A 24,211-nucleotide genomic window follows, 5' to 3' on the forward strand; every position below is an offset into this window, starting at 1 on the left:
GGGACAAAGAGAGAGGGGAGGTCTGGGAAGTGGAAGGCTGAGGCAGGGAGATGCTGCCAGAAGCTGCCATGAGAAGATGTTAAGATACCAGTAAGCCACGAGCCACATGGCAACGTATAGATTAATAGAAATGGGTTAATTTAAGATATAAGAACAGGTAGCTAGAAGCCTGAGCCATTAGGCCAAATAATTTAAATAATATAAGTGTCTGTGTGTTTATCTTATAAGTGGGCTGCGGAACTGCGGGGCCTTGGCAGGACCCAGAGAGAAACTCTCCAGCTACAATTGTTCCTATATTTCTTGAAACTTGCTTTATGCCCTACTATGTGATCTATTTTGGAAAAAGTCCCTGGATTATGGTGAAAAATGGGTATTATTTTGTGATTGGGTGAAAAGTTCTATAGATAATCTGTTAGGCCTACTTGATTTATGATATGATTAAACTGTAAAAATTTTCTATTTAGTTATAACAGGTGATCTATTATTGTCTTAGGGGTATTGAAAAGGCCTACTATTACTGCATTGGGGTCAATCTGTAGTCTTAAATCTAAAGGCCTTTCTTCTTTGAAACTGAGTTCTTTTGTGTTTGGTGCATATTTGTTTAGGATTGTAATATTCTATGGTTGTTTTATTCCTTTAATGAACATAAAGTATTTTTCATATCTCTTCTGATTCATCTTGCTTTTTTTGCTATAAAACAACTGAAACTACTTGTTTTTGCTTCCATTTGCTCAAAACACCCTATTTCATTCTTTTACCTTAAGGTAGTGTCTATTGATGGCTCTGAGGTTTATTTCTTGTAGGCAACAACACAAAAAGAATCCTCTTTTCTGAACAAATCTGCTCATCTGTGACTCTTTAATGGGGAGTAAGAACCATTAATATTAAGGGTTGTTGAACAATGTGTATTAATTCTTGTCATTTTGTTTCTCTTGTAGTATTCTATTACATATCTTTTGATTCATTGTTCTGGAATTGTTTATTTGTTCCTATGCCTTTCTAGAAGTGTTTAACCACCTCTTTAGACCTAAATATTTCTTCCAGTGTCTTTTGTAAAGCTGTTTTAATGGCCATAAATCCCTCACATTTATTTTTATCATGAAAAGTTTTCATTTCCTCTTCAATTATGATAGAAAATTTAGCTGGGTATAGTAGTCTGGACTGATATCTATGGTCATTCATAACTTGAAGAATGTTAATCCAATCTCTTCTGGCTTTCCTGTTCTCCATTGAAAAACTCTGCTGTTATTCTGATAGTCTAGCCTTTGTATCTGAGTTGATTTTTCTCTTTTGCCTCATTCAATATCATTTTGTTATTCTGTACATTTAATGCTTCCACTTTTTCTGGAAATATGTCTATTTGGATTTCTGTATGCCTCCTGGTTCTTGATAAGCATCTTCTTACTTAGACTATGAATTTTTTTTATGATTTTGTTGAAAATATATTCTGAGCCTTTGACCTGGGTCTCTTCTTCTTTCTTATTCATAGGTTTGATTTTTTTATAGTATCTTTGAGTTCCTGCATACTCTATACTTGGAACTTTGGTGGGGGTTCTTTGGATTTGAATCTTTGATTAAGTGACACAATTCTTCTACCTTGTCCTAAAGATCTGATATTCTCTTTTCCATGTGTTCCAATATATTAGCAAGATTTCCTCTGAATTTATTGTTTGAATCCCTCCATTTTTCATTTCAAGTTTTATTTTTTCAATGATTATATCTATTTTTAATCCTAATTTTATATCTTGAATTTTTTCAATTCTTCAGCCAATTGTTCGCTTGTGTTCTGCACTTTTCATTCTGACATTTATTGATATCCTATTTGAGTTCTTTGATTGTGTTTATTGTTATTTTGAAATCATTGTTTTATGTGTAATCTAAGTCACATTTGTTAGGGAGACTACTATAGAAGTATTAATTTTTGTTACAGACTTGGTGTCTTGGTTAACTATGTTAGAGAAATCTTGTCTCTCTCCTGTTAAGTGTGTTTGAAGTTGTTTTCCGTTACCCCAACTTGTCAGGCAGTTGACCATCTGTACAAGGTTCAAAGTTCAAACTTGAAGCATTTCACTTCAAGTTGATGTTGTAATGGGGTTTCAGAAAACATCTCAGCTCAGCTTGAATTAGGTGAGGTTTCTAAGCCCAAGAGCAGATCTTCTGTTGAATTAGAGGACTCCCACAGCCAAACTTCAGGATTCTTGGGAGAGGTTCTGAGAACTTCTGATAGAATTGGTTATATGGTTCCCTAACTAAAAAGGTAGACCAGGAAGTGATGAGTATGGGGCAGTCAGTGGACATGTGGTCCTTCAGGTGACTGGCAGAGCTGGGTGGAATTGCTGTTGTGGATCTAATATTTGTCCCTGGAGTAGAACATATCTTGGTTTTCAGGGATGTGTGGAGTTGGCAACATGAGTCTACTATCATGTTAAGGTATGTGGAAAGAACTTCAGAAAGACAGGCAGGGCATATGTTCCTTAGGCCCATCATAGGGGTACAGGTTTGGGTCTAGTGTCCCTCCCTGGAGAGGGACCCTGGGGATTGGTATAGTTGGCAGTGGGAGTCTCAATAGCTAAATTGCATGGAATGTAAATTAGTTCACCATAAAGCTGATAAAAATAATTGCAAAATGATCAGCATATTTGATTTTATAGATCTCTTTGACTTGCCCTAGCCTTAGGACACCTATAGATATGACTGTCTTATTTTAAGTTGAAGCCTCTGTGAATATCCACTTTCTGGGGTGGATAGTACTGGACCCTAGATATTCACTCAATATATAAAAATTTTATGCTTTAAAATCATAAATATTAAGACAAACTTTGTCTTTTTATTATTTTCAACTTTATAGAACAAAGACCTATAAGAATCCTATCTGAATATATAGCTTATTGAATAAACTATTCAAAAATGGGCAAGAGAGCAAATGTGCTAGTCAGTGATTGTTGGTAATACGTCCTGGGGAACATCTTGAGTACCCTAAAGAGGACCAAAGTTTTCTCAGGCTAGAAACCATCTGACACTGTGTTGTAATAATTTGAAACTGACAGTTCATACCCAACATACAGCTTCAATTCATATTTTAACTTTTTATTTGTCAAATGCTGTTCTAATAAATCTAAAACTTATACTGACTTTTCGATATTGCAGAGTATAAATTACAGTGCCAATGATAAATTTCTTCAAAGCCAGGTCTTGCCTTACTGTAACTTTACTATCTCCTACAATGTCATCTCTTAGAATTTATCAATCAGTCAAGATCATGTATATTTTGTATGCTTAGCACATACCTTTATACAAATAAAATTTCTATAGAAGTAAAGTCTCCTTCATGGGAGAAACAACAGGAGACTTCTTCCAGATATTTTAGGAATCTTGGAGTACATATTCTCATACTGCCTTCTTCTAGTTTCTGCTTCCATTTCTAAAAAGCATATGCACATCAGCGTAACCACATATTTTCTTAATATTCTATCAGATGTGCTTACTCAAAAGGAAAAACCTTCTTAAGTGGGTTCAGTTGGCATTTTCACATGTTCCTAATTCATGGCCTGTTTATTGATCCTTCCTTAAGGATATCTGTGACAGCACAGGAAAGGATAACCTTCACATATTCCCATACAATGATAATGACCAAGAGGTAGTGCTACTACTAATCAAGCTCATAATCTAAAGAAATTGCATTCTGCAGCAGGAGGTAGGGGCTCTTTAACCTCTACAGAGCTCTGCTGTTATCCTAGGGCTGTATGTTTATAGTAACATCTTATGGTAAGCCCATTGTGGGACATTTGCCAGTGACCTGTCTACTGCCAGTCACTGGATAACCTAAGCTCATTCTTTAACTTACCTATTGGTTTGAATTTTTGGTAATGACATCCCAGAAGCTACTGATGAGAAAAGACTGACGAGATAAAACAATAGTGGCATTGTAAACACCAGACAGCCTTCACCAAAGGTAAGACAATCTTTGCATGTAAGAAAATCATCACAATCTTTCAAAATATGTGCTGTCTGGTACTTCCACCTAGGCTGACTAAGAAAGAATGTGTTTGCCCCAGAACAGGCTGAACCCAGTTAATGGCTCTGTCATGAATTGTGCCTTTCAGATATCTAGCATAAAAAGCATATTCTGCTTCAAGCACTGAGATACAAATGTTCTCATTTAATGCGTGAGTGATTTTGATTCGACCAATTATTATTCATATTGTTGGTTATAGATATGGTCTCAATGAGTCTTTCAAATCAGTGTGCTCATTCTAACACTGAAGGTTTTTACTTCTTTTCGATAGATACTCTGCACTGTTTTTCCAATAAATAGATCCTACCCTTACATCACTTAATTTGAACAAGCCCTATTTTGTGATTCAAGATCATCTTTGAAACAAATTGGAGCATCTCATTGCTTTTTCAGCTTGTAGTACAACTACTTTTCTTTCTTGTGCTCAGTTCTGCCAAGAAAGACCACCTCTGGTACCCATGCAAGTGAGATACTTCCCTATAACAGGGTTGACCAGTTGCCCAGAGTATGAGACCTTCTTCACCATATGCATAGTTTTTTTTAAACCCTATGGGAAATTCCACTTTGGCATGAACCTTCCCTTTCTTCATTTCTTGAGTGGTTAGCAAACTCTCATGTCTGGACTCATGCTTCAGCATGCCTTCTAAAACCTCATAGGTTTTAGATGTTCTATATTCATTTCTGCGATAATAAAATTTTTGAGTGTTCATTTAATATATTCCCCTATCCATGAGGGCAGGGTTCTTGTCAACTCTCTTTTCCCAGTATTATTTCTCCAGAAAATACATAGTTGAGTCTTAAAAAATAGTCATCACCTCATGAAAGTGTTATAGAAGTTTAGAATGAGAGAACACAAATATAATAGAGTAACAAGAACACATGAATGATTGGAGCAGATTGTGTAATACTTCCTTAAACAAGAACTCACCCTATAGTAAACCAATGGGTAATGACCTGTCTTCTATACTTTTCTAACTTTGTGCTAAATGAGAAAAGGGGAGATCAGCTGATTTGTCTTTTATGTCCCAGGTCCATGGAGAATGTCATTGAAGTAGAACAATCCAGGAAAAACAGATTTGCTTTCAAACTTGAGAAACTAATAGAGTTCCCTTTATCATGCCATAATAAAAATAGTTATATTATAGAACATGTAGACATTTTTAAAATGCTACTTACTGCTTGTGTTTTCGTGGAAATGTTGCTTAATCTCTGTGCTTAATTTCATATATGTGCAAGATAAGATTCATAACACTACCTGGCCAAATTCATTAGAGGACAGGTTATTGAACAGGAGGCACCTTATGTTTGTGCAAACAAGGCCTTTTGTTGACGTCAGGGGTTCCAGAGCATGGAACAATGCCTAACCAAACACAGAGTTTCCATAAATGTTTCTTAGAGGGAACAAACACTTCACCTCATTCAAGGTTAGTGTATTAGTTTCCATTGCTGTAATAAAAACATCACAAAAAGGCAATTTAGAGAAAGAACGATTTATTTGGGCTTCAATTTCAGAGACTTAGGGTCCCTAATGGTGGAGGCAGACTTCAGCCATGGTGACTGAGCTGGAACCTGAGAGCAGAGGGCTCACACTTCCAACCACAGCTGGAAGCAGAAAGAGGAATGTAAGAATGGAGAAGACTTTGAAATTTCAAGGCTCACCCCCAAGTACCACTTCCTCTAGCAAGGCCACTCCCCTTAGTTCTCCACTTTCCCAAACAGTGCCACCAATTGAAGACCAAAGATTCAAATGCCAGAGCCTGTGGGGAATATTGTCATTCAAACTATCACAGTTAGCCAGTTAACAAGCAAGAAAAGAGAACTCAGACCAAACCCCAAATTGAAGTCAATTTTACTCTCTTATGTCATACCACTGCAGGTATCTCCAAATTAGTGCCATTTCCTGGCACCAATCCTGACCTCAGAAGGGCATTCCATTTTCTTCTCTTCATCCTCCTAGGTCATGGGCAACACAATAGCAAAAACAAATGGAGGTCTAATCTATCTCCATGCCTGAGAGTGCTGTCAAGGATGTAAGAAAGATGCAGGAAAACAGGGACTTTTAAGCGGAAAATGTGATTGATTTATTCCTAACTTACTAATTACATTTTATAGAGAGAGTTTACACATGCCACTTTTCACTGTGCTCCAAGGAAAAGGAGAAGGAAAGAACATTAAAAAGAAGAGTATGCCATTCATGTTGACTAATGAAGGCATCTCTATCTTCTGTGACCACCTTTTCATGTGTTCCTTTTTAAACTGCAATCAATGGAAAGGACAGACATTCTCAGTATTAATGGACATTTGATTAGGCAGAAGTATGCCTCCCTCATGCTAATGATGAGCAATGCTTCTCTGGATGTGAATTTCATTGCCCTGAGAAAAATACCTCTTTCATTTGCATGATTTAAAAAAATCCCTCTCAATCATCTAACATTAATTCAGTTAAACATTTTTAACTCAAAAGATAGTTCAATGTAATAGTGCACATCTTTTCCCAAAATTCCTTTGAATTTCCAAGTGTGATACCTTGAAGCCCAGTACCTCCACAGACTTTGATGGTGACATTGACTTCAATGGCAAAAGGACTTCTACCCCCACCTCAGCTATGTCTGTTCTGATCTCATTCTCAAGCTGCTCAGACCCAAGCCCAGTTGGAAACCAGGTGCCATTTCTGTTACTGAAGTGGCAGCTGCATCTTTTAAATCATTGCCCCTCTACTGAAGATAGGGAAGCTTCAATGTGATTTTCAATAAAGGGGCTATGTGGAGCAGCTGTAAAAGAACCGATCTCATATCCTCTCTTTTATCTCATCTAACACTCACCAAAGACTAGCAGAATATTCCTTGTCCATGAAAATGTGGAATTCATGCCAAAGAACAAGGAAATTCAATGAAACGATTATTTGAGGTATTCCCTTACTTCATTCCTGTACGAAGCCGTGAAACTTCATGGTTACTTATCAAAAGGCAAGTTATGACATGTTGTAAAATAAGTCTTAACCCTGAGAAAAGGAGATTGTTACACAAAACAAATAGGCAGAAATATAAGCTAGTGACTAACAATATCATCTCTTTTTCACAGTGAACTTTTGGGGGAAAAATAGCATCTTGCACCTATTGTTCTCCTCTTTTGTACAAAACTTTAATAACATCTTGTCCCAGCTCAGAAAGGGAGATGTGGACCCTTCTGGTGCCAACCTGCTTTATATTTTCAGAAAGCTGTATATCCTCTCTTTTTAAATAATCACTCTCCAAGAAGCCAAGATCAGGAAAAGTGAACATTGGCTATATTTTTACTTTGTGTTTAGTGTATGAGGTGCAGCATTGTTTTGAGTTTTCCTTGTGGCTGAACTCATTATATGAGGAGGATCTAGAACTTGGTTAAATTAATTCACTCAGAATGGTGTGTTTGTGTGTGTTTGTGTTTGTGTGTGTGTGTGTGTGTGTGTGTGCCACAGTGAATAAAGCTAGGCATGCAAAACTGAGTTGTTTATGGTGGTGAGGGGAGTGATTAATCAGGTAAATACATAACAAGGCACTATGGGTTCGGATAGACAGAAACACACATGAAGGGCTATGAATCCCCTTCTGGTGGTGTGCTGCTGACAAAATGGGGAAATGGGACCAGTTTCCAGCTAGAAAGACATGTTGGCTGCATGTTGCTTTCTAGCCTGAGGTGCACATCAGAGTGAGGCATTAGGGAGAAAATCTGTGACTCGCATCAATCCTGCACAGGTACAAGTGGAGAACATTGTAGAGAAGGCCATCTTTTATACTTCAGAATAGAATGAGGGTGTTATCTTGGAGTGTCTATAATGGGAATTTGGGGAGTTAGAGCACAGGAAACCACAATTTAAGATAGCCTCTTGACATTGAATATACAAAAGCTTAAGTTGCCCATCAAGCAAACGTTCTATTTTGATTAGGTGATATGATCATTTCCTTTCTGCTTTAAACTGCCTACTTATCCGGTGCTATGTAACAATATCTAATGCAGAAAAATTATCATATGAAAATTCTATTTATGTTACTTTTTTCCATTCTTAAAATAGCTGTGAGTTAGACAATGTTAGCGTTTGCAAATGACTAGCAATAGTATTTGGGTAAATTTGTGGTGGCAGTGTGACACTTGCATGCAATTGTGTGGAGTGTGCCATCCACTCACGATGCTTGGACTATCTTTCATCTAAAGAAACTGTCATTTATTTTTTTGATGGACGAATTTAAGAATCACCCCTCATGTGCCTATTGTTTTTGTATTAAGCAATATGCAGAGATAATGTTGTTGCCTATTACCATTTCTGCAGTAGAATATGAGCAACTGTTCCTTCCACCTGGCTATGACATTTCCTAGACAATCTACTTCCAAACTTCTCTGATCCCTTTTAGGGCTCAGCCTCTAACGAGCACTATTCTCTTCCTCAAGTCTATGAACTAGGAGCCTTTTGAGATTCAATACATGAGTGAAATCATGTCCTACTTGTCCTTCTGTGCCTGGCTTATTATATTTCTTATCATGGCTTATTTCATTCAATATTATGCCCTCCAGTTCCAGCCACCTTGTATCTAATGACAAGATTTCTTTCTTTTTAAAGGCCAAATAATAGTCTAGTGTATGTTAGTAGCCTGTTTCTTTCTTGATTCATTCATCAATGAGCACTTTGGTTGGTTCCATACCTTAGACATTACAAATAGCGCTAAAATAAACATGGAAGTTGGAATGGTTTTCATCAAAGTGACAAACGCAAACGAGGATGTAGAGAACTCAACACTCTCATCAGCTAATGTGGGAAATATAAATTAGCACAGTCACTATGAAAAACAATATGGGTGGTCCTTGGTCCTTGATATATTACTATTGCCATTTTGAAGAGGAGAAACGAAGAACGAGTAGGTAAAGGGATTTCCCAAGGTCACGCATCTGAAAAATGGCAAATCCCATGCTGTGTCCCAGAAACTCCCCTCCAATTACAGTGTCTAGGTTGTTACACAGGAATGCTCACCTCTTAAGTAATGAACAAAGCATGGGGTTCAAGGCAGTTTCAATGGGAAGAATTGGGTTTTAGTTGTGATAACCAAGGAAGATAAGGACAATATGTAATTGCCTGAATCTTGGTATCAATTTGAACACTCTTTTCTCCAGGGTCTTTTCTTTACTATGCTATCTCTCTGGAATTTTGGAAATGGCAGAATAAGTAGCAAAGAACTGATGGAATATTATACAGACAGACACTGTCTTACGATGTAAGTGGTAGAGAGGGAAGAGTTGATCAACTCACACTCTGCACATATTTGCATCCATAGTACTTCCTGCCAGAGTTACTATCAACCACAGATGAGGCACACTGGGTGAGGTCCTTCAGTAGGGCCATGTTCCCACTAAGCATACTCTTCACAGCTCACAGGTACATAAGCTTCTGGGAATGACTTCTGAGAGAAAGCTGAAGTTACACATTCAACAAAACTGTCCCCAAGGTTCCAGTCTACCTCACCTGATTTGAAGGCTTGCATTTGCTCTGGTCCCCTTTCTTTCTTTTTTTTTTCTTTTTAGTTTTAACTTTTAATTTGTAAACACCACATCTGTTAAAATGCTGAGAATCTGAAAGCTAACACAGTGTTCAAAGTGAAATTCAATCAGTGGTTATATAGCATAATGTCATAATATTTTCCGTACTATTTTCTCTTGCCTTATTAATATAACCATCAGTCTATTAGCTTTAACTGCCTCTGAAGATGGAGCAGATGTCTTCAATGAATACTTCCATCCATAATTACCCCTTATTTTTTTTCCTGAGAAGTTCAGCTAATTCACATCCTACCAATGTATATGAAAAGTTTAAATGATTTCTCCCCAAATGCATTACCTTTTTCTTATCTACATTAAGTTCCATCTGTCATTACGGCATAGTCTCACACTTTGATTAGAACCTTCTGGAGTTTTTAACAATCCTTGCTAGTTTTTTTTTCTTTTTACTAACCTAAATAATCTCACAGCATTTTATAGAAGAACTTTTTAACAGTTATGACTTTTTGCCAGTCTTGCTTCTGTGTGGATTTGCTATTAGTATTGTGTATGCATAGAAATGTGTTAAGTGTGATGATTCAGCAATGAAAAAACAGAGCTACTTAAACAGAAAAAAATACAAAAGCAATAAAATCAAGTCTGGAAGCCTTTTACCTTCTTTTGTGCGGTGTTAACATACATATGTTTCTGAAATAATTTTGATTAATTGCTACCCGAAGAATTAAGGAAATTCCCATAGGCAATTACGTCTTTGGCTCAAAATTGTATTGCCAAATCTTTAGAAACAATGATAATTGGAAAAAGACTCTTGACCTCCATCTATGAAGATGTTTTTTAAACTAAAACTGTTTTTAATACATTTTGAGCCACTAAAGGGAGTAATTTGCTATATCTCCAAAATCCAACTGCTTTTCCATCTCAAGGGCACATCCAGGAACAGGGTGCTATGCTCTCACAGACTGTTTTCAGGGTGATAGACAGTGATGAACTTCTGGTTTTCAGTATCACTTTTTCTTCTTTCTTCTCAGAATCACTGTCTGGCTCCCTGAACTTGGGAGTCATTTTGACTTCCAATTCAATGCAAGTATCTATTTATCCATTCACTTAAAAACAATAAATGCATACTCAGCCTCTGATGAGCAGAAGTGTGATCATGAACAGCACAGACATGGTCTCTGGCCTTCCAGATGGGCCCAGGATATGTCATAATCATTGAGCTGGAGTCCTTGGCATACCTAAGGAGTGAACTAAAATACAGCTTATTGAAAAGTAATTGTTTTTGGCATTATGTTAAGCTATTTACCTATATTAACAATATTAGCATTTATCGATATTGTAATTTATATGCCTGAAGGATGAAGAATTTTGACGTTATAGGGATTAAAGGTTACACTCAATGCAATCCCTGAACCAAAGAATAACCCAGAACTGGAATTCAGGCACACTGCATTTCAGCCTCTTGCTTTTAGCTTAATTTCCTGTCCATACTAATAACTGTTCAGAATTTAACTTCTTATTAATTTTCAATCACATTCTTGAGTCATGCACTCCATTGTTCTGTTATTTGACATTAGGAGTAATCGTTTTTATCTCATAAAGAAACATCTTAAATTATTGAGGCCAGTTTTCTAAATTGTTCTATTTCCCCTCCAAATTTAACTTCTCTACAAGGCAGCAATCACAAATCTTTAGAATCTCTTCACTCACTCTTAAAAAGGAATCATCACAAAGCAAATTTCTGTACATTTGAGCATTTTCTCATCTCATTTGATGCCCATCGTAGCCTGGATTTGTGTAAAATGATTCTTGATTTCTTTAGAGAGACTGGAGTTTGGTGAAATAAAAACATGCCATATTTTATTGGGAAACACAGCATGGATGTGTTAGAAAAGGTTAATTATTTAGTTAGTTCTTCTGAAATCTGTTGGATCAATTAGAAAGCTAATCATTTCTTGGTGATGTAAATAACTATTGTTTATTGATCAACAGTTGAGCATTTCACAAATTTAAAACTATACAATAAAAATTAGCATTTTCCTTCTTCAGAAATACACAACTCTTTCCGAGTTTTATTTACCACTTGACATGCTAATATACTTTGAGAATATGATCCTGCTTGCCTGATTTCTCACATCCAAAAGACCACAGGAACATACTATTTTCACACAAAGCCAAGATCAACTGCAAGCTTGGCACATGTCTGAGAGCAAAATGCTTAAAGCTATTCCATGGGGAGAAAGGAATAGAAGGCAGTGCAGAGAATACAGCCTTGGGACAAAACCAGAAGAGAGGTAGGCCCTGACAAAGGCATCATAAGGTTTGAGAGATTCACACTGTAAGATAAAGGAGACACTACTTCTAGGAAACACAGCCTTAATGACAGCCTGCAAGCCTGTGGGCAAGTGTGTGTTCCTACAGGACATGTGAGCTTTGTCAAATCTCTAGGCAGTACTCTGCACTGCACTGAGGGAAGAGGATGTGACAGACATGAAATTTTGCCTTTACAGAGCACAAATCTTTGCTAGATGCACGTATGTGACTACATATGAACAAATGTGTGTGCTATGCATGAATATAACTGCATAGCTATCTGGCTGTATGTATTCCAGCACACTGTTCCTAGCTCAACCCTTTCCTCACCTGTTCTGAGAAAAAGCTCCATGCACTGTCACAACCATCATGCCCCGGCACCAGTTAAAACAATGACCAAAATTTGTTCGGTCTTAGAAATGATTAGGCTTTCACATACTCCTGCAATGAGATGATGCTCTCTTATAGCCTTTTCCTGCATCTTTTTCTAGTGAGTACTGAAGGCAGATTATTTTAATTGGTATTCCTGTTATTACAATGTACAGATCTTTATAACATTTTAAAACCTATACAGGCGCCTGTATTGACAAAACAATAAAATAAAGTGTTTTCCTTAATGCTAGTATTAGGGTTAATCCAAACCAGGCTTCAAGGGAGAGATGAGGAAAATGCCTAGAGGAGTGAATTTTCTTTGCCTCAGATCGTTAGCTAGGCAGTAAAACTTCAGGTGTTTGCAGTGGCAGCCATGTCCCTTCTTCAGGGTAGAAGCACAAGCTTCCATCATCTAACAGGAACACGGCAGTCATGTGATGCACATGCTTTTTGCATGTTTTATCTAGATTTGAATTAGTGGAAATACAGCAATACTACAATACTATGTGGCTGCTTTTTTTTTTTTTTTTTTTGAGTGCTTGGTTCCCTAACAGTATGTTCAATTTTGCTTCTGGAAGTTCTAGATTTTCCAGAATATTTGTTTTTCTTCTTAAAAAGTTTAACCTTCATCTTCATTTCCTGCATATGGGGTGATTTGTTTACATGTATGTCTGTGTACCACAGCTTGCACTATTGACAGAGGCGAGGAGAAGGTGCTAGATCCATTGGAGTTGGAGTTACAGATGGTTGTGAGCCACTGTATGACGGGAATTGAACCTGAGTCCTCTGGAAGAGCAGTCAGTGCTCTTAGCCACTGAGTCATCTCTCCAGCCCACTAAAAGTTCTTAAATATTTGAGGCACCATATTGTGAAGTATGGTAGGGTCAATAACTCCTTGTTACCATTTTTTTCCCCTTCATAGTCTTTCATTTCTGTCTAGGCTTGGTCACAGATCTGCTGCTGAAACAATACACTTAGATATTTTGCTAAGATGAGCTGAACATATTCCCCGAAGTGCTTTCCAGGACACGCTTGAGTGAGCAGAGTTCGAACTGTTCTACCCTTCTGCAGAAGACGGTATTGCTTGTTTACAATAGCTTCGTATAAGGCAACTCATAACATTTTAATTTAATGGGATATGTAACTCATGTTTCAATTAAAAGTAAAATTATTACGTTCCTTCATTTGCGTGATTTTTTTGATAGAATAGTACATTTATATGGTAATTTTCCAAAGATCAACTTTATTTATCGGTAAAGAGCTATTCTGTGATTGTTGTATATTTTCTTTGCTTCTGAAATGTTATCACATTTAATTGCCTGATCTTATTTGGGTTGCAATCATAGTCATTAATTAGCAGGAAGGTGAGGGACAGCATCATATCTAACTATCTGTTATGGCTGCTTTAATGAGGAAAATACCTGCCATCATTTTAAAGGCATCCTGGATACTTGGCAAATGCAGCTTGCTGTAGCATTCTCATTTAGGCTGTGAACATCAAAGGAAATTGATGTCAGGTGTGAACAGAAGCTGTTGAATATATCGGCTGAGGAAACTGAGTGGTGTGTCTGGGTAGGAGAGATGAAGGGCAGCTCATAACATTAACGGAACTACAGGTAATTAGTGTAAACTTTCAGTGCCTGGTGTGTCTGTGGAACAAGAAATACATTATTTATATTTATCCACTATGGCATCACAGAAGTTTAAGTATTTCTATTGTTTTTTTTTGTTTCTATTTTTATGAAAAAAGGCAGGGACTAACATTGAATAATGAAACCATACTATTTGCATGACATATTTTCAAAGATTATAAGGAAATCATTGTTTCGAGGCAAAGAAAAAGTATACCTTAGGATTACTGCTAAAATAGCAACTTATAAGTTAGAACCCACTCCTTGATTTTTGACTGTATTATTTATTAGATTCAAAGAAACAAATGAGAGAGTGACTGATTAATAATATAAGTGGCTTTAATAAGCATTCCTCATGGAGTAAAACTCAGCACTCTAAATGGTGATATTTTAGTAGAGTAGATCTTTTAAAAACTACACTTATATATGGTGCATCTGTAATTCAATGTGGCAAAATAATATTTACATTCCCCAAAGACTGTTACAATATATTACACACAAAAATGAGCTTGTACAAGAAATGCCAAACTACAGATGTTCTGGCAGCAGAGGCAGCCTCTGTGGATTGCTGTGCATGGTAACCCCCACCCGTCTGGAGAAACCACCCTTCCTCAATTGATAATTGGAACCAATGTAGTGAATATAGCATGGACTTTCCTTGGCTTTTATGAATAGATTGGAACTTGACCCTTTTTTTTTTTTTAATGCGTAGGAGTTCCTTGTCCATGCCCTTTATTTCACCTGCAGCATTAATTTGATGAATCTCATCTTCAGCCAGGAAGGACTGTTCCTCTTGGAACTATTTTATTTTCTATTAAGAACCACATTGTTCTGTTTGTGATATGGACTATTACTCTTTATTTATACACAGGGGTCACTTATCTGTGTAGACTTTGTTGTTCTGCTCCCTTAGCATCTTATCAATAGAACAGATATGCTTCAGTTGTAATGCATAGTCCTGAGATTCCATGTTTATAGGCTTGTATAGCTTAGATATGCTACGGTTCTTTGGGGAGTAACATGCTGAGTGCCCATTTTCCTAATATCTGTGATATTTGTAATTGTGGAAGATAATTAACCCAATATTATATGCCCATAAGTAGTCTACAGCTGTATGATTGAAACTGTAAACAGCTTTAGACAGATGTTGCCACTTAATTAAAATTACGCCTAACCTATTATTTCTCAGTTGTATAAGGCATACATTATGTGTCCAATGTCCATATATGTTTTATAACAAATGTACAGTTTTGAGAATTCCGACATCCTTTTGTTAAGACAGCTATTCAAGCCACAGATGAGAAAGCAAGCCATCTAAGGCAACACCACTGCCCAAGACATAGAACTAGTTAATTACAGAAATTTAACAAATTTTCTTTTATAAAGGTCTGTGGGTTCAGACTCTGAGATAAGTAACCATACATGGTCTGATCTGAGCCATTTCATGAAGATCCCAAACTCTCCAATATGAAGTGGATTTTGTTTCTGTTGACCTAAGTTATTGGGATTCCTGGAAGTGATCACCTTGATTTCTGGTCCTTGCTTTACCACACTGTCCAGGTGACTGATTTGTTATTTGTCATTTTAATTTCTTCTCTGATAAATGGGGGAATTATGTATGTGCCCCTAAGAGTTGCTATTGAATTTACACACATAACACACACACACACACACACACACACACGCACACGCACACGCACACGCACACGCACACGCACACACACACAAATTTAGAGCAGAAACTATATAGAAAGCACTAAATTATTCTATTTTAATTGTTTTTAAAACGTTTTTAAAGATCTATTTTGTTTTCATTCAGGTGTGTGTACGTGCATATGATTATATGCCACACAGTGGACATACCTTCAGGAATGAGAAGAGGCCATTGAAATCTGCTGGGGAATGGAGCTACATGAAGTTATGCGCTGTTGATACTGGTGCTGTGAATTGAACCCAGGTTCTCTGGAAGAATAGCAAGTGCTCCTAAACACCAAAGCATCTCTCCAGCCCCCTGTTTTCACTACTTTTATTGAGTCATTTGGACATGTGCTTTTAAGCAGAAACGTCTGACCATACCTTCTGAAACAAATATTAGCTAAATATTAGAGGTTATCTTTATAGTGCCCATAGAAGGATCAATATACTTTGTGTGGAAGCTTTCTCATGCTGATCTGAAGCTCATCACCATCCTTGCAGCTAAAACACAATCCCAGTGACAACATTTTGTTGGTAAGTGGTGGTTATATGCCATGGAACCAGACTCACTGTGCTTAAATCCAAGTTCTATTGCTTAATGGCTCTTAATTATTAGCTCCTTAAATACATTTTCTATTGGGAAGATCAAATGAATGCTTCTCTCAGTGAATTGTGTTGAAAGTGTTTGGCGCATATCTGGCACAATACTGTGGCACTTCCTAGTCATTCATTTGCTTTAATTATCAGGCTATTGATCTCTAATCAAAGTGAAATTCTGGAGAATCCATATTGGAAACCCTTCTTTATTCCTTTATTTATTTAATCCATATTTGATGATGGCCTAGACTTTAGTGTTCCAATGAGCATTTAAAAAAAATTACCCAAAAAACAAAAACTATACAAAGTACTGGGGATTTTCATGTGACAAAACAGTGAGGAAATCTTCTTTGGGGTCTTATTTCCTTACTGCCTAGCTAAACCTTTCCAGCTAATCCTATGAGAGCCTATGCATTTTATAACCCCACCATTCCTGACTCGAAACTCCTTTTGCTCTTCACAATGGGTCTCACATCTGCCCTTAATTTCCCTGTACCTGTCTTGCCCCTGAGTTGTCTCATTCACATTCAGGGTTTCAATTGCCATGTATAGATTGCCAGTAGCCAAATGTTGGGTGTCCAATACAGAGCCCACTCTGAGTTGGAGTCCTGTCTGAAGACATTCTTCCTGGTTCCACCTGGAATTGCCATTGAGACATTAGTTTGACCTCAGATTCAAATCCTTTCGCCTCCCACTAACTAGTCTGCTCACCCACCAGAGCAATATTCCCAGGGAAGGGTTAATGATACACCAGGCTCCCAAGTTAGCAATGTGGCATCATTTGACAGAGCATTCCACTTTCTGGTCCCTCATATTCACTTTAAATCCAAATTTCTAAAATGCATGTGTCAAGAAATAGCATTTGTAGGATGTATAATATTCCATCTTTCCTAAGTGTGTTTAGAAGATTCATCTAAGTATAATTAATGTCACAAATACTAGAGTACCCTGGAGGACTAAGGTTTGACATCTGGGTCATCTCTGACTTTTCCTAATAGCATATTGTTTGTCTCACTTTTAATTTGATAGCGGAAATTGCCACACCAATTGCCAGTAGCCTATGGAAGCTCAAAGCTGCTGCTCTACCTGTGGTATTTCTCATAGAAAGGCCTACAGATCTGGGGAAGAAAACATAATTTATTTAAGGCTATGAAAAAAGGGAAAAATGTGAGTGCAAATGTGGGAAATGTAAAAGATGAAATGTGTTGGGACAATGTGTCCTGGAGAACAGATGGCTGCTGGGGGAAGGGAGGTGGTTGAATAACTGTCCTGAAAGAAAAGGAGAGTCTATAACAGGGAGTATCTATATAAATCTTCCCAGAGTGCTAAGGAAGAGAAATTTAGACTAGATGTTGAACTGAATTCATTTCAGAACTCAATGCCTTTGGGAAACTGGACATTTCCTCTATCATAACTTCTTTGGTCCTCTCTTCTGGGAGAATCCATCATTGATGAGATGCTGGTACACAGCTTGCTCCTCTTGAAACAAATGGACCGCAGAGAGCTGAAAAAATACTGTTCTCAAATATTTTTACCCTTTTCACAATTGCTCTTATCTTTAGTGTGTAGCTAAGAAACAGGATTATATAATCATTATTTTATCTTTACCAGTAACATGTCCCTTCCTACTACATTGAGTGTAATATAGAGCTAGATAATAACAGGATTGAGTTTAGTGCTATAGAAGTTTTCTAAATGTTGACCCTGTTAATTTTAATAAAATTTGGAAACTCAGCCACATTAGATAAAAGAAAATAGTGTATTATCATCCGTGTAGGCATTATATTCAAAGGACATTTTAAAATGTGCAGAATTCCTCTGCGGTGTGGATCATTTCCCACTGTGAAATTAAACAATAGAAGAGAGTTCCTAATGCCTTTCAGTGTGTCCACTGAAGCCATGCATGTGAATGTGCAGTGGTTAAGCAATCTGAAACACTGACCAATTCAAAGAGGAAGCTTTGCGTTCTAGATATGTCCTTGAAATGTCATCATTACCCAGCAGATTCTCCTGTCCATGAGAGCTAATGTCAACACAACTCTAGATCTTCTCTTTCTTCCAGAATGATCTATGAGAACAAAAGATGATGACCTTACATGCATATGCACAAGAAACTAATGGCATGCAGAAACTAACAGCTGCATGAATAAGATGTCCTGTGGCAAATGGCTCAAAGCCAAACACTGGGAACTTGAGAGCTGAAACAGAAAAGAAAGAGGTAGTGAACCTAAGTCCAGAGGGGAGAGGAGAGAAAGTTAGAGGAGAAAATTATGCTGTTTCTTTATGTCATCCCCATAACCCGTAGCAAAAATACAATTAGTACTTGAAAAGATAGGAAAATGTAGCAACTTAGGAGTCACAGTGACCTGATCTAGGTCATTTAATGTCGAACACCAGCATAGCTGAGACACAATTAAGAACACCTTTCTTCCTGATGACGCACAGCTCTGAAATTCCATCACAAGACTGCCTGGGTTTCAGGATAGGAAACAGTGATGAGATTCCCCAAGGAAGGAACATTTAAAAAGATATACTTAGGGGCTCTAATGAGGTTCTGACATTTGCAGCATTTTTTTAAACCTAAAAATACATGACTCAAGTTTTCATTCAAGTAAGTGATGTAGGGACAATGTCTCATTGAATTGACACAAAATTAGTGTCTAAAACAGAGTGGTAGAAGAGGGGTCTCCCATAGAGCAGCAACTGTGAGCAAATCCCTTTTTGTGTCTTCTACTGAGAGAAACATGTCACTCAACACACACACACACACAGAGAGAGAGAGGGGGGGGGGGCACCATTCTCTAATAACTTAGAAAGGCATTCCTTTGTGGAAAAAAAAAAGTGAAATGACCAGAGGAGTTCTGGGATTGTAGCCACTTTACATGTATTGATTTATTGATCCTCACTGTTGTATTAAATTATAAATCCAACGTCAAAGAATTATGTGAAAGCAGAAGTTGCTTTCCTACGTGAATTGGGTAATAAAAACCATTATCCTTTGGAATATGACTTAGTGGTAATCAGCAGAGAGTTAGAATAAGATTTCAATTGAAATACCAGCAAAAAAAAGAAAAGAAAAAAGCAAGCCTGTGATCAGTCAGGTAAAAGATAATAAATGATAGCTTTCTACAACTATTAGTAAGAATTTAATTGACATGCAATTGGGTTAGCAGATAGATTTTCAGAACAGAGGTATAGAGATTGGAGCTCTGGAAGAAGCACTGATGGGCTGAGGGGTCGGGGCTGTCTCCACGGTACAAATATCATTTTATTGCATGATCACAGCTAACTCCAGGCTGTCCCTCCTCTACAGCATGGTGGGCACCACTCACACTAACTTGTAGAAGTTTATGAATCTAGGGAGGGGTTGAGCAGAATCTTGCCATGGTCTTTCTGGCATCGAAGGAGCACTGTTTCTCCTTGTGGCTCACTAACCCACCTCCACTCAACAAGAAATAAGAAGCAGGTACAAAATCCAGTCAGAACAAAACTCAGGGGACAATTGGGTATACCTTGAAAAGAGCAGTTCAGCTATATCTTGCTTCCTTTCTTCTCCAAAAGTTTCAAACATGAGAACTGTTCTCCCTTCTCAGAAACACTTAGGTGCTTTGAGTTGCATATTGATTTAGCCAATTAATTTATTTATTTAATACCCTACCATATCTCAACAGAGATTTGACACGGTAAATTTTAATGTTCATATGTAACAATGTGTGTTTATATAATATATATGTATGATACATATATATATACATTTTGTGAAATTCTAACATTTAGTCAATGTCAAACAAAATATGGGATTACAAAACAAAATGTAAATATGACCTGAACCACCCCTGTGACTGTTTCAGAACCTAGGAGGTGACTGTAGTATTTCTGCTGCTGAATTCTGAGAAAAAATAGTCCAGCTCCTCAAAACAATGATTTTATGTCCTTGGAACACCATTTTTCTCTCAGAAGCCCCAGAGAAAGAAAAACATTCTTTTGGATTTAAAGAAAATAGCAAAATGGTGTTAGAGAAGCACAGAGGCCATGGGCCATGTAAATGCATGTAAAACTGACGACTCTAAGGTAACACTAAAAGTAAGTTTCCACATGAAGCTGTTGGCTTCTCTGAGCAAACAGATACATGCTCATTGGTCTCAAACAGGACATATACCTAAATGCTCAGCCTGTCTTTTATAGGAATGAATCATTTTATCATAGAAAAATAAGAAAAATCTGTTAAGTTCATCTCCTCAGAGGCTGTATAACAAAATTACTTCAAGAATATAACCTTCTGCTAGGTAGTGGTGAAGCATGCCTTTGATCCCAGCACTTGAGATTGATCCCAGCACTTGGGAGGCAGAGGCAGGCGGATCTCCAGGTTCGAAGCCAGCCTGGTCTATACAGTGAGTTCCAGGACAGCTAGTGGCTATATAGAGAAACCCTGGCTCAAAGCAGGGGGTGGGGTACAATAGTCTGGAAACACTCCCTTGAATTTGTTGACAGTTCTTCCATCAAAAAGGAGAACCAGAGTTATCTCTTCTTAAATATGGTCAATCATAACGACTCATTTTTAATTAATGGACTACAGCAGAGTAATACAACATGACTTCAGAGGTTAACTTAGGAAAGCATGCTTCTAAACTACATTCCCTCTCAGGACCTACATGCCTTGGAACTCAGGCACAGTATTGTGAGGAAGTCCAGGGGCCAATTGAAAAAGCCAAGCTTTGGTATACTAGCCCCAGGCAGGGCTGCAACAGAGCCTTCTGGGAGACAACACAGCTTCAAATAACTCCCCCACTGCCTTAAGCTTTGGACTGATTTCTAATGGAATGGGATGAGATACCATGAATTGGACTCCAAAATTTCCACACACAAAACAAACACTGGTGGTAGTGTTCTGGGTCCCTGAGGGCTGGTATGATTCATTCTTAGAACCTGATAACAACATCACTAGGTCGTTGTAACTGCTAATGCACAGAACATTTTGTCCAGAATAACGCTTTCTCTTCCTTCTTTGCCCACTTCTCTGATACAGCAATGACTTTTTTAGGAGCATTGGTGCTACTCACATCTGTCGCTTTAAATGTCGTGTGCATACTCACCAAGGAATTAGAGACCTAGAATCATTATACTTCCCTGAGTAGGAACCTTCCTGCACCTCCGACTATGATGAACTATTCACTTTGGATAATGTGATAGTTGCTAAAATAAGCACAAATATACTGTTCTAATAAAGACAGGAGCCAATCGAATATCATATGAACATGCATATATCATTTAGGGCATTTTTAATGTTTCGTGTGATATAGAAATGTAGGCTATAGATATAATAGGATAAAAGGGTACATTATTGAATCTACTTTTAAAAAAGCAACAACTCATTTGAAATATTTTACATTGCTATAGATTTTAGTTTATTGATAAAATTTAAAGTTAAATTTGTTATACTGTTATGTATATTCCTACTCTTATTGAAAGTACTATGTTTATGCAATTCATTTAAAATTGTAAAATATAATTAAGAAATACAAATTAATAGTCAAATTTATAATCATGTTAATTAAGTTTTTAGGTATACACAGATAGACTTCAATTAGGTAGGTAATCTTCAAACACTTCAAACCCTACAGAATATGGCATTTAAAATGTTTTAAGAACTTAGACTTTTCTGGACAGTGAGACACGTCTGCTCCTGGCAGCACTAATTACTTCAAAGAGGATGATGGGCATCAAAGAAACTCATTATGGAGTTTGCTTTCTTTGTGGCAAAAGTTAGCCACTAGACAAAAAAAAGTGCTCTTGCTTTGACTGCTTGACAGGACACTGTATAAACTGAACTTGTAAAACCCATAGGGAGGTGACCACTGTACTTTTCAAGGCGAGATGGTCCTTCAGGTTTCTGTTTTGCAGAAGAAACTGCCAGACATTCTACAGGACACAGAGAGATGCGACTGAGAGACTCTAGGCCTGTAGGCTGAAGATAGATGCTTCAAAGTTACAGAGGAACTTTGGATGACTGTCCAAGCATTCTGATGTCCCTGTCATTTCTAGAATTATGGAAGTTGCTTGCAATGTACTTCCTGTTTACTCAGGTAATATTATATCCTTCTGGGGTCTCAGTTGGAGTTGAAGACTAGATAGTTATAATTATAGTTTTCCTTAGTCATGATAAAAGATAAATTAGATATAAAACTTTGGACTCACAAAAATAAGATAGTTGATAGAATATTTTCTTTAATTTTGCCAAATACAAATAGACCAGATGTTATATCTGTAATTCTTGCTTGATAACTTTTGTTATATGTAGTTTTACTGTGTTAAATTTAAAACCTTCCTTTTTAATTAGACAAGAAAGGGGAAGTGTGTTAGAGCCCACTGAGGTTTCCTAGTGGCTTTACCCAGCAGGGCTGCAAAAGAGGATGATTGGACCACGGGCCTGGGTACCAGGTGTTTGGAAGGGTCTACACTTGCTTGTATCTAGCAAGGGGAAGTCTTTTGCCTTGCCCTTTGACATTGTTACAAAAAGCCCTTTTGAATAAAGTTCTGGGCTGGTGGGTTTTGACCCAGGCCCTCCAGAGGCTATCCTGTTTTTCTGTCTTTCCTCTCATCGTCTAGGTATCTCTTTCTATCTAAATATTTCACACTTCTCCCTACTCAAGAGTACCCTGGTCATAAAAGTGGGGGCTGGTCCCCCACAGAAGTGCTGTGAGATGTCTTTCTGTATGCTGTGCATATGTGTGGCTCCCACTGGTTAATAAATAAAACTGTTTTGGCCTGTGGAAAGAACGCTTACAGTCAGGTAGAAAATCCAAGCAGAGATACAGAGAGAAGATGGGCAGAGTTGGGGAGATGTCAGCTGCTGCAGAAGGAGCAACAGATGAAGCAGACTAGTAATGCCGTGGCAATGTAGCAACATATAGATTAATAGTTATGGGTTAATTTAAGATGAAAGAACTAGCTAGAAAGAAGCTGAAGTCATAGACCATACAGTTTGTAATTAATATCAACCCTCTAAGTGATTATTTTGTAAGTAGCTGTGGGGCTGTGAGGCCAGGTGGGACCAGAGAAACATCCAGGTACATTTCATATTTTACTCATGTATGAAGTATGGAAAATAATCTAGATCTTAAAAAACTAGGCATCAATAACATGCCTTAAGTCAGTAGTCCTCAGATACCTCCCTGCATTAGATATAACTGAGATCTTGTTAAAATTCACATTGCCAGGTTTCATGAATACTCCTGAGTATATATGAACACAACCCAGAAATCTGTGCATCTGCTGAAACTCATGACCATGGTTCTCAGTGGAACTTGAGAACCGAGGACATAAACATCATGGGGTAGGGGGACTCTCAGACAATTGACTCCAAGGAGCACCTCCCCAATTCTAACATTAGGAGCACTGGCTGCTCTTCCAGAGACAGGGGTTTAGTTCTGAGCACCCACATGGTAGCTCACAACCAACTGAAACTCCAGTTTTCACAACCATCTGAAACTCCAGGGTGATTTGATGCCCTTTTGAAGCCTCTGCAGGCATCAAGCACACAGGTGGGGTACATAAAAACTAGCAGGCAAAACACACATACACATTATATATATATATATATATATCTTGAGGATAAGAGACAATTAAAGCATGCAGTCTCCAAAAGGGGTTCAAACTTCTCCCTCCCATTTCCCAAAGTCTCTCAAGCAATGTTCCATGATTTAATCTTGGCCACTGTGAATATGCCCATCTAATAGTGTGCAAAAACAGTGGCTTGCACATCTGTGGGGCTTCAAATTTATAAAGGTCTCTTACATTCCTTGCTTCATTCCAGACTTCCTTCAAAGAAAATGTTGCACAATTTTTGCAAGATAACATCAGGTTTTGCAAGACTCAGTTAATGTGACCACGAAATGACTGATGGTGGATAATGATCAAATTTGACACAAATTTAGAGGAGAGAGGCCAGAGTCAAGAGAAATGTCCCAGCACCTCTCAAATGACTTCATATACAGCTGCCTAGATGGACATTTCATGCTGCATAAGCAAGTGCATATGTGAATGCTCTTGTAGGTATCACATATGCATT

The sequence above is a fragment of the Peromyscus leucopus genome, chromosome 16_21 (assembly GCF_004664715.2).
Source record: "Peromyscus leucopus breed LL Stock chromosome 16_21, UCI_PerLeu_2.1, whole genome shotgun sequence".
Classification (NCBI taxonomy): Eukaryota; Metazoa; Chordata; class Mammalia; order Rodentia; family Cricetidae; genus Peromyscus; species Peromyscus leucopus.